At 40.6% G+C, this 12,498-nt stretch overlaps 1 protein-coding gene across 6 annotated transcripts in view; it reads right to left on the bottom strand.

Annotated features, from left to right (window-relative positions):
• Window positions 1-12,498, bottom strand: part of PEX1 (peroxisomal biogenesis factor 1) — a 78,789-nt gene that overhangs the window by 46,374 nt on the left and 19,917 nt on the right. The gene's annotated exons all lie outside the window — the stretch shown is intronic.

Genomic DNA, 12,498 nt, shown 5'->3' with positions numbered 1-12,498 from the left:
GAGAGCAAACTCCTCTACTCCGAGCTTGGAACTGTGTGTGCATGCATGTGGCTGTACTCTGGCCAATGCTTTACAATCAGCAATCCATGGGAAGGCCTTCTCTTCCTAATTAAAAAGTAGAGAAACCTTGCAAGGAGAAGAATTTTGCTTTGTGCCTTTCCTTCTGCTCCCAAGAATGCAGACGTGATGCCTATTACTACTGCAAATGTCTTGCATCTAAGAGGAGGAGAGGCAAAGGCTGAAGATGGCAGAAGAAAAAGACCAAAGGAGCCTAGATCCTTGGTTACATGTTTTAACCCCTTTGAGCTCCTCCAAACTTCTCTGCGCATGAGAAAAATAAACGTTTTATATGTTAGTGCCACTTTCTTTCTTTTTTTCTGTTAAGATGGCCGATGCACTCAACAAGTAGAGTGTTAATAAATTGTTCAAAAGGTATTAAGAAATTCTGAGAAAAACACTGCTAATTTTTGATGCTTTTAGATTAACATTATTAAGTTTTAAAAATCTATTTGAAATTAAAAAGGGAATAACAAAAATTCATATATGAAAGATAATTAATATTGCCTAGGAAAATAAACCTCTATTCCACCATTTCTCAACTGGTCCATTTCTGTTATCTCTCTTCATTCAGAGTCAAGCTTAGATTCACTGATTAAGCTCAGCTGAGAATATGCTTACCACCAAAAGCAAGCTAAACTAAGAAAAGGCATCATTTTCCCATTCTTAAAAATCACAGAAATAGTCAGTTACTTCTTTGAATATTATTGGGCAATGGGATTAAAGACCTAAAGGAAGTCATAAAATGAAAATGAAAACTATTTAAAATCAAAACTTTTAGGATCTGAAAGCAACTCATAGTTCCTCTAGAATCAAATATCCTTCAGTGGTTGAGAATCCGCTTGCCAATGCAGAGGACAGGGGTTCGAGCCCTGGTCTGGGAAGATCCCACATGCCGCGGAGCAACTAGGCCGTGAGCCACAACTACTGAGCCTGCGCGTCTGGAGCCTGTGCTCCGCAACAAGAGAGGCCGTGACAGTGAGAGGCCCGCGCACCGTGATGAAGAGTGGCCCCCACTTGCCGCAACTAGAGAAAGCCCTCGCACAGAAATGAAGACCCAACACAGCCAAAAATAAATAAATAAATAAATAAATAAATAAATAAATAAATAATAAAAATAAAGGAATTCCTTAAAAAAAAAAAGGCGTATGTCACTTTATAAAAAAAAAAAAAAAAAATCCTTAAGTCCTAAGTGATATGATCAGCCCAGAGAGACCTTCCAAGGTCATAAAGCTTCCACTAAAGTATGCAACTCAGGACAGGAAAGAAATTCAGTAGTAATATTCCATTCCTGACACCAGAAAAAAACAAAAAAACAAAAAAACAATGAGCAGTGGCTAATTATTTTCGTACATAAGACCTAAATTTTGAAAAAAAATACCAAGATCAATAACCGAGGTAAAAGCAGAGCTCCTGTAAACTTAAAAAAGAAAACTTAAAAAAAGTCAAGAGCCATGGAAGTTCCCTGTTCCAAAGACTTTTATAATATGGTCTACATGTTTAAAGATTTCTTAAGAATATCAAGGTAATATATATAGAAAGCAAAATATCTGACTTTGAAAATCCTGGAGTTATCAAGACAATGTTAAATTTCCTTCACATATTTTTAAAAAAGATACTGAGCAACTAGACAGAGACAATATGGTGGAGTAGAAGGACTGGAGCTCACCTTCCTCTCAAGGAAACACCCATATCACAACTGTTATATAACCATCTAGAAAAAAGACTCAAACCTACCAAAAAAGATATCTATACCCAAAGACAAAGAAGAAGCCACAACAAGATGGTACGAGGGGTGCTTTTGCAATATACTCAAATCCCATACCCACTGGGTAGGCGAGCCACAAACTGGAAAATAATTATATTGCAGAGGTTCTCCCACAGGAGAGAGAGTTCTGAGCCCCACGTCAGGCTGCCCAGCCTGGGGGTCTGGCATTGGGAGGAGGAGCCACCAGAGTACTTGGCTTTGAAGGCCAGTGGGGCTTAAGTGCAGGAGCTCCACAGGACTGGGGGAAACAGAGACTCTACTCTTGGAGGGTGCACACAAGGTTTCACATGCACTGGGACCCAGGGCAAAACAGTGATGCCATGGGAACCTGGGCCAGACCTACCTGCGGGTCTCAGAGAGTTTCCTGGGGAGGTGGGGGGTTGGCTGTGGCTCACTTTGGGGGCAAGGACACTGGTGGCAGAGGCCCCAGGGAATATTCATGGCATGAGCTCTCCCAGAGGTCACCTTTTGGCACTGAGACCTGGCCTCACCCAACAGCCTGCAGGCTCCACTGCTGGGACGCCTCAGGCCAAACAACCAACAGGGTGGGAACACAGCCCCACCCATGAGCAGAGAGGCCGCCTAAAGTCTTCCTGAGCCCACAGCCATCTCTAAACACACCTCTTGACACAGCCCTGCCCACTAGAGGGACAAAATCCAGCTACACCCACCAGGGGGCAGGCACTAGTCCCTCCCACCAGGAAGCCTGCAGAAGCCCGTGGACCAACCTCACCCACCAGGGGGCAGACATCAGAAACAAGAAGAACTACAATCCTGTAGCCTGAGGAACAGAGACCACAAACACAGAATATTAGAAAATATGACACAGCAGAGAAACCTGTTCTAGACAAAGCAAAAAGATAAAACCCCAGAAGAACAACTAAGTGAAGTGGAGATAGGCAATATACCTGAAAAAGAATTCAGAGTAATGATAGTAAAGATGATCCAAAATCTCAAAAAAAGAATAGAGGCACAGACTGAGAGGGTACAAGTAATGATTAACAAAGAGCTAGAAGCTTGAAAAAACAAATAGATGTACAATTAACTGAAATGAAAAATACACTAGAAAGAATCAATAGCAGAATAAATGAGGCAGAAGAATGAACAAGTGAGCTGGAAGACCGATTGGAGGAAGTCACTGCCTCGGAGCAGAATAAAGAAAAAAGAATGAAGAGAAATGAGGACAGTCTAAGGACCTCTGGGACAACATTAAAAGCACCAACATTCACATTATAGGGGTCCCAGAAGGAGAAGAGAGAAAGGGCCTGAGAAAATATTTGAAGAGATAAAAGCTGAAAACTTCCTTAACTAATGGGAAAGGAAACACTCACTCAAGTCCACAAAGCACAGAGTCCCAGGCAGAATAAACCCAAGCAGGAACACACCAAGACACATGTTAATCAAATTGACAAAATTTAAAGACAAAGAGAAAATATTAAAAGCAACAAGGGGAAGCAACAAATAACATACAAGGGCATCCTCATAAGGTTATCAGCTGATTTTTCAGCAGAAACTCTGTAGGCCAGAAGGCAGTGGCACAGTATACTTAAGATGATGAAAGCGAAAAACCTACAACCAAGAACACTCTACCCAGCAAGGCTCTTGTTCAGATCTGATAGAGAAATCAAAAGTTTTACAGACAAGCAAAAGCTTAGAGAATTCAGCACCACCAAATCAGCTTTACAACAAATACTCAAGAAACTTCTCTAGATGGAAAAGAAAAGGCCACAACTAGAAACAAGAAAATTATAAATAGGATAGCTCAATGGTAAAGGCAAACATAGAGCAAAGGTAGGGAATCATCCACATACAAACATGATACCAAAACCAGCAATCATGAGAAGAGGAGAGCACAAATGCAGGATATTGAAAATACATTTGAAATTAAGAGACCAGCAATTGAAAACAATCTTGTATATATATATACACTGCTATATCAAAACCTCATGGGAACTGCCAACCAAAAATTTACAATAGATACGCACAAATAAAAGAAAAAGCAATCCAAACACAACACTAAAGATAGCTATCAAATCACAAGAGAACAAAAGAGGAAAGGAAGAAAAAAGACCTACAAAAACAAATCCAGGAAGATGGCGGAAGAGTAAGACGCGGAGATCACCTTCCTTCCCACAGATACAGTAGAAATACATCTACACGTGGAACTGCTCCTACAGAACACCTACTGAACGCTGGCAGAAAACGTCCGACCTCCAAAAAGGCAAGAAACTCCCCCCATACTTGGGTAGGGCAAAAGAAAAAAGAAATAACAGAGACAAAAGAATAGGGACGGCACCTGCACCAGTGGGAGGGAGCTGTGAAGGAGGAAAGATTTCCACGCACTAGGAAGCCCCTTCGCGGGCAGAGACTGCGGGTGGCAGAGGGGGGAAGCTTCAGAGCCACGGAGGAGAGCGCAGCCACAGGGGTGGGGAGGGCAAAGCAGAGAGGTTCCCGCACGGAGGATCCGTGCCGAGCAGCACTCACCAGCCCGAGAGGCTTGTCTGCTCACCCGCCGGGGCGGGCGGGGCTGGGAGCTGAGGCTCGGGCTTCGGTCGGATCCCAGGGAGAGGACTGGGGTTGGCGGCGTGAACACAGCCTGAAGGGGTTAGCGCACCACAGCTGGCTGGGAGGGAGACCGGGAAAAAGTCTGCAGCTGCCGAAGAGGCAAGAGACTTTTTCTTGCCTCTTTGTTTCGCGGCGCGCAAGGAGAGGGGATTCAGAGCGCCGCCTAAACGAACTCCAGAGAAGGGCGCGTGCCGCGGCGATCAGCGTGGACCCCAGAGACGGGCGTGAGACGCTGGGGCTGCTGCTGCCGCCTCCAAAAAGCCTGTGTGTGAGCACAGGTCACTCTCCACACCGCCCCTCCCGGTAGCCTGTGCAGCCCGCCACTGCCAGGGTCCTGTGATCCAGGGACAACATCCCCGGGAGAACGCACTGCGTGCCTCAGGCTGGTGCAACGTCACGCTGGCCTCGGCCGCCGCAGGCTCGCCCCACCTCCTCTGTACCCCTCCCTTCCTGCGGCCTGGGCGAGCCAGAGCCCCCGAAGCAGCTGCTCCTTTAACCCCGTCCTGTCTGGGCGGGGAATAGACGCCCTCAGGCGACCTACACGCAGAGGCGGATCCAAATCCAAAGCTGAACCCCAGGAGCTGGGCGAACAGAGAAGAGAAGGGGAAATCTCTCCCAGCAGCCTCAGAAGCAGCGGATTAAAACTCCACAAACAACTTGATGTGCCTGCATCTGTTGAATACCTGAATAGACAACAAGTCATCCCAAATTCAGGAGGTGGACTTTGGGAGCAGGATATATTAATTTTTCCCCTTTTCCTTTTTTTTGTGAGTGTATATGTATATGCTTCTGGGTGAGATTTTGTCTGTATAGCTTTGCTTTACAATAGCTTTATTTTACTTCACTATATTATAGCCTCTTTCTTTCTTTCTTTCTATTTTTTCTCCCTTTTACTCTGAGCCGTGTGGACGAAAGGCTCTTGGTGCTCCAGCCAGGCATCAGGGCCGTGCCTCTGAGGTGGGAGAGCCAACTTCAGGACACTGGTCCACAAGAGACCTCCCAGCTCCACATAATACCAAATGGCAAAAATCTCTCAGAGATCTCCATCTCAACATCAAGACCCAGCTTCACTCAACGACCAGCAAGCTAAAGTGCTGGACACCCTATGCCAAACAACTAGCAAGACAGGAACACAGCCCCATCCATTAGCAGAGAGGCTGCCTAAAATCATAATAAGGCCACAGACACCCCAAAATACACCACCAGACGTGGACGTGCCCACCAGAAAGACAAGATCCAGCCTCATCCACCAGAGCTCAGGCACTAGTTCCCTCCACCAGGAAGCCTACACAACCCACTGAACCAACCTTAGTCACTGGGGACAGATACCAAAAACAACGGGAACTACAAACCTGCAGCCTCTGAAAAGGAGACCCCAAACACAGTAAGATAAGCAAAATGAGACGACAGAAAAACACACAGCAGATGAAGGAGCAGGGTCAAAACACACCAGACTTAACAAATGAAGAGGAAATAGGTAGTCTACCTGAAAAAGAATTCAGAATAATGATAGTAAGGATGATCCAAAATCTTGGAAATAGAATAGACAAAATGCAAGAAACATTTAACAAGGACGTAGAAGAACTAAAGAGGAACCAAGCAATGATGAAAAACACAATAAATGAAATTAAAAATACTCTAGATGGGATCAATAGCAGAATAACTGAGGCAGAAGAAAGGATAAGTGACCTGGAAGATAAAATGGTGGAAATAACTACTACAGAGCAGGATAAAGAAAAAAGAATGAAAAGAACTGAGGACAGTCTCAGAGACCTCTGGGACAACATTAAACGCACCAACATTCGAATTATAGGGGTCCCAGAAGAAGAAGAGAAAAAGAAAGGGACTGACAAAATATTTGAAGAGATTATAGTTGAAAACTTCCCTAATATGGGAAAGGAAATAGTTAATCAAGTCCTGGAAGCACAGAGAGTCCCATACAGGATAAACCCAAGGAGAAACATGCCAAGACACATATTAATCAAACTGTCAAAAATTAAATATAAGGAAAACATATTAAAGGCAGCAAGGGAAAAACAACACATAACACACAAGGGAATCCCCATAAGGTTAACATCTGATCTTTCAGCAGAAACTCTACAAGCCAGAAGGGAGTGGCAGGATATACTTAAAGTGATGAAGGAGAAAAACCTACAACCAAGATTACTCTACTCAGCAAGGATCTCATTCAGATTTGATGAAGAAATTAAAACCTTTACAGACAAGCAAAAGCTGAGAGAGTTCAGCACCACCAAACCAGCTTTACAACAAATGCTAAAGGAACTTCTCTAGGCAAGAAACACAAGAGAAGGAAAACACCTATAATAACAAACCCAAAACATTTAAGAAAATGGGAATAGGAACATACATATCGATAACTACCTTAAATGTAAATGGATTAAATGCTCCCACCAAAAGACACAGGCTGGCTGAATGGATACAAAAACAAGACCTGTATATATGCTGTCTACAAGAGACCCACTTCAGACCTAGAGACACATACAGACTGAAAGTGAGGGGATGGAAAAAGATATTCCATGCAAATGGAAATCAAAAGAAAGCTGGAGTAGCAATTCTCATATCAGACAAAATAGACTTTAAAATAAAGACTATTACAAGAGACAAAGAAGGACACTATATAATGATCAAGGAATCGATCCAAGAGGAAGGTATAACAATTGTAAATATTTATGCACCCAACATAGGAGCACCTCAATACATAAGGCAAATACTAACAGCCATAAAAGGGGAAATCGACAGCAACACAATCATAGTAGGGGACTTTAACACCCCACTTTCACCAATGGACAGATCATCCAAAATGAAAATAAATAAGGAAACACAAGCTTTAAATGATACATTAAACAAGATGGACTTAATTGATATTTATAGGACATTCCACCCAAAAACAACAGAATACACATTTTTCTCAAGTGCTCATGGAACATTCTCCAGGATAGATCATATCTTGGGTCACAAATCAAGCCTTGGTAAATTTAAGAAAATTGAAATCGTATCAAGTATCTTTTCCGACCACAACGCTATGAGACTAGATATCAATTACAGGAAAAGATCTGTAAAAAATACAAACACATGGAGGCTACACAATACATTACTTAATAACGAAGTGATTACTGAAGAAATCAAAGGGGAAATCAAAAAATACCTAGAAACAAAGGACAATGGAGATACGATGACCCAAAACCTATGGGACGCAGCAAAAGCAGTGCTAAGAGGGAAGTTTATAGCAATACAAGCCTACCTCAAGAAACAGGAAACATCTCGAATAAACAACCTAACCTTGCACCTAAAGCAATTAGAGAAAGAAGAACAAAAAAACCCCAAAGCCAGCAGAAGGAAAGAAATTATAAAGATCAGGTCAGAAATAAATGAAAAAGAAATGAAGGAAACAATAGCAAAAATCAATGAAACTAAAAGCTGGTTCTTTGAGAAGATAAACAAAATTGATAAACCATTAGCCAGACTCATCAAGAGAAAAAGGGAGAAGACTCAGATCAATAGAATTAGAAATGAAAAAGGAGAAGTAACCACTGACACTGCAGAAATACAAAAGATCATGAGAGATTACTACAAGCAACTCTATGCCAATAAAATGGACAACCTGGAAGAAATGGACAGATTCTTAGAAATGCACAAACTGCCGAGACTGAACCAGGAAGAAATAGAAAATATAAACAGACCAATCACAAGCACTGAAATTGAAACTGTGATTAAAAACCTTCCAACAAACAAAAGCCCAGGACCAGATGGCTTCACAGGTGAATTCTATCAAACATTTAGAGAAGAGCTAACACCTATCCTTCTCAAACTCTTCCAAAATATTGCAGAGGGAGGAACACTCCCAAACTCATTCTACAAGGCCACCATCACCCTGATACCAAAACCAGACAAAGATGTCACAAAGAAAGAAAACTACAGGCCAATATCACTGATGAACATAGATGCAAAAATCCTCAACAAAATACTAGCAAACAGAATCCAACAGCACATTAAAAGGATCATACACCATGATCAAGTGGGGTTTATCCCAGGAATGCAAGGATTCTTCAATATACGCAAATCAATCAATGTGATACACCATATTAACAAATTGAAGGAGAAAAACCATATGATCATCTCAATAGATGCAGAGAAAGCTTTCGACAAAATTCAACACCCATTTATGATAAAAGCCCTGCAGAAAGTAGGCATAGAGGGAACTTTCCTCAACATAATAAAGGCCATATATGACAAACCCACAGCCAACATTGTCCTCAATGGTGAAAAACTGAAACCATTTCCACTAAGATCAGGAAAAAGACAAGGTTGCCCACTCTCACCACTATTATTCAACATAGTTTTGGAAGTGTTAGCCACAGCAATCAGAGAAGACAAAGAAATAAAAGGAATCCAAATCAGAAAAGAAGAAGTAAAGCTGTCACTATTTGCAGATGACATGATACTATACATAGAGAATCCTAAAGATGCTACCAGAAAACTCCTAGAGCTAATCAATGAATTTGGTAAAGTAGCAGGATACAAAATTAATGCACAGAAATCTCTTGCATTTCTATACACTAATGACGAAAAATCTGAAAGTGAAATGAAGAAAACACTCCCATTTACCATTGCAACAAAAAGAATAAAATATCTAGGAATAAACCTACCTAAGGAGACAAAAGACCTGTATGCAGAAAATTATAAGACACTGATAAAAGAAATTAAAGATGATACAAATAGATGGAGAGATATACCATGTTCCTGGATTGGAAGAATCAACATTGTGAAAATGACTCTACTACCCAAAGCAATCTACAGATTCAATGCAATCCCTATCAAACTACCACTGGCATTTTCCACAGAACTAGAACAAAAAATTTCACAATTTGTATGGAAACACAAAAGACCCCGAATAGCCAAAGCAATCTTGAGGACGAAAAATGGAGCTGGGGGAATCAGGCTCCCTGACTTCAGACTATATTACAAAGCTTCAGTAATCAAGACAGTTTGGTACTGGCACAAAAACAGAAATATAGATCAATGGAACAGGATAGAAAGCCCAGAGATAAACCCACACACATATGGTCACCTTATCTTTGATAAAGGAGGCAAGCATATACAGTGGAGAAAAGACAGCCTCTTCGATAAGTGGTGCTGGGAAAATTGGACAGGTACATGTAAAAGTATGAAATTAGAACACTCCCTGACACCATGCACAAAAATAAACTCAAAATGGATTAAAGACCTAAGTGTAAGGGCAGACACTATCAAACTCTTAGAGGAAAACATAGGCAGAACACTCTATGACATACATCACAGCAAGATTCTTTTTGACCCAGCTCCCAGAGAAATGGAAATAAGAACACAAATAAACAAATGGGACCTAATGAAACTTAAAAGCTTTTGCACAGCAAAGGAAACCATAAACAAGACCAAAAGACAACCATCAGAATGGGAGAAAATATTTGCAAATGAAGCAACTGACAAAGGATTAATCTCCAAGATTTACAAGCAGCTCATGCAGCTCAATAACAAAAAAACGAACAACCCAATCCAAAAATGGGCAGAAGACCTAAATAGACATTTCTCCAAAGAAGATATACAGATGGCCTACAGACACATGAAAGAATGCTCAACATCATTAATCATTAGAGAAATGCAAATCAAAACTACAATGAGATATCATCTCACACCGGTCAGAATGGCCATCATCAAAAAATCTAGAAACAATAAATGCTGGAGAGGGTGTGGAGGAAAGGGAACACTCTTGCACTGTTGGTGGGAATGTAAATTGATACAGCCACTATGGAGAACAGTATGGAGGTTCCTTAAAAAACTACAAATAGAACTATCATACGACCCAGCAATCCCAATACTGGGCATATACCCTGAGAAAACCATAGGTCAAAAAGAGTCATGTACCAAAATGTTCATTGCAGCTCTATTTACAATAGCCAGGACACGGAAGCAACCTAAATGTCCATCGACAGATGAATGGATAAAGAAGATGTGGCACATATATACAATGGAATAGTACTCAGCCATAAAAAGAAATGAAATGGAGGTATTTGTAATGAGGTGGATGGAGTTAGAGTCTGTCATACAGAGTGAAGTAAGTCAGAAAGAGAAAAACAAATACAGTATGCTAACACATATATACGGAATCTAAGGGGGAAAAAAAAAAAAAAAAAGGCCATGAAGAACCTAGTGGCAAGACGGGAATAAAGACACAGACCTACTAGGGAATGTACTTGAGGATATGGGGATGGGGTGGGGTGAGATGTAACAGGGTAAGAGAGTGTCATGGACATATACACACTACCAAATGTAAAACAGATACCTAGTGGGAAGCAGCCACATAGCACAGGGAGATCAGCTCGGTGCTTTGTGACCACCTAGAGGGGTGGGATGGGGAGGGTGGGAGGGAGGGAGATGCAAGAGGGAAGAGAAATGGGAACATATTGTATATGTATAACTGATTCACTTTGTTATAAAGCAGAAGCTAACACACCATTGTAAGGCAATTATACTTCAATAAAGATGTTTAAAAAAAAAACAAACAAATCCAAAACAATTAACAAAATGGCAATAAGGACATACATATTGACAATTACCTTAAATGTATTGATAAATGGATTAAACACTCCAACCAAAAGACACAGACTGGCTGAATGGATACAAATACAAGACCTGTATATATGCTGTCTACAAGAGACCCACTTCAGATCTAGGGACACATACAGACTGAAAGTGAGGGGATGGAAAAAGGCATTCCATGCAAATGGAAATCAAAAGAAAGCTGGAGTAGTAATACTCATATCAGACAAAATAGACTTTAAAATAAAGACTGTTAAAAGAGACAAAGAAGGACACTACATTAATGATCAAAGGATCAATCCAAGAAGAAGATATAACAATTGTAAATATATATGCACCCAACACAGAAGCACCTCAATACATAAGGCAAATAATAATAGCCATAAAAGGAGAAATCGACAGTACCACAATAATAGTGAGGAACTTTAACAACCCACTTTCATCAATGGACAGATCATCCAGACACAAAATCAATAAGGAAACACAGGCCTTAAATGACACATTAGACCAGATGGACTTAATTGATATTTATAGACCTTCCATCCAAAAGCAGCAGAATACACAATCTTTTCAAGTGCACATGGAACATTCTCCAGGATTGAGCACATGCTGGGCCACAAAGCAAGACTCAGTAAATTTAAGAAAACTGAAATCATATCAAGCAGCTTTTCCACTACAATGCTATGAGATTAGAACTACACGAAAATAACTGTAAAAAACACAAACACATGGAGGCTAAACAATATGCTACTAATCAACCAATGAATCACTGAAAAAAATCAAAGAGGAAATCAAAAAATACCTAGAGACAAATGAAAACAAAAGCATGACAATCCAAAACCTACGGGATGCAGCAAAAGCAGTTCTAAGAGGGAAGTTTATGGCAATACAATCCTACCTTGGAAACAAGAAATATCTCAAATAAACTACCTAACGTGACACCTAAAGCAACCAGAGAAAGAAAAACAAACAAAACCCAAAGTTAGTAGAAGGAAAAAAACCATAAAGAGCAGAGCAGAAGTAAGTGAAATAGAGACAAAGAAAACAACAGAAAAGATGAAACTAAAACTGGTTCTTTGAAAAGATAAGCAAAAATGATAAATCTTTAGTCAGACTCACCAAGAAAAAAAAGGAGCGCTCAAATCAATAAAAAGAAGTTACAATGGACACCACAGCAATACAAAGGATCGTAAGAGACTACTACAAGCAACTATACACCAATAAAATGGACAACCTAGAAGAAATGGACAAATTCTTAGAAAGGTACAATCTTCTAAGACTGAACCAGGAAGAAATAGAAAATATGAACAGACCAATCACAAGTACTGAAATTTAAACTGTGATTTAAAAACTTCCAACAAACAAAAGTTGAGGACCAGATGGCTTCACAGGCAAAGTCTATCAAACATTTAGAGAAGAGTTAACACTTATCCTTCTGTAACTATTCCAAAAGGTTGCAGAGGAAGGAACACTCCCAAACTCATTCTATGAGGCTACCATCACCCTCATAC

Source organism: Balaenoptera physalus (assembly GCF_965194825.1).
Source record: "Balaenoptera physalus genome assembly, chromosome: 8".
Classification (NCBI taxonomy): Eukaryota; Metazoa; Chordata; class Mammalia; order Artiodactyla; family Balaenopteridae; genus Balaenoptera; species Balaenoptera physalus.
The sequence above is the reverse complement of the archived record's forward strand: the minus strand, read 5'-3'. Positions and strand labels throughout refer to the sequence as shown.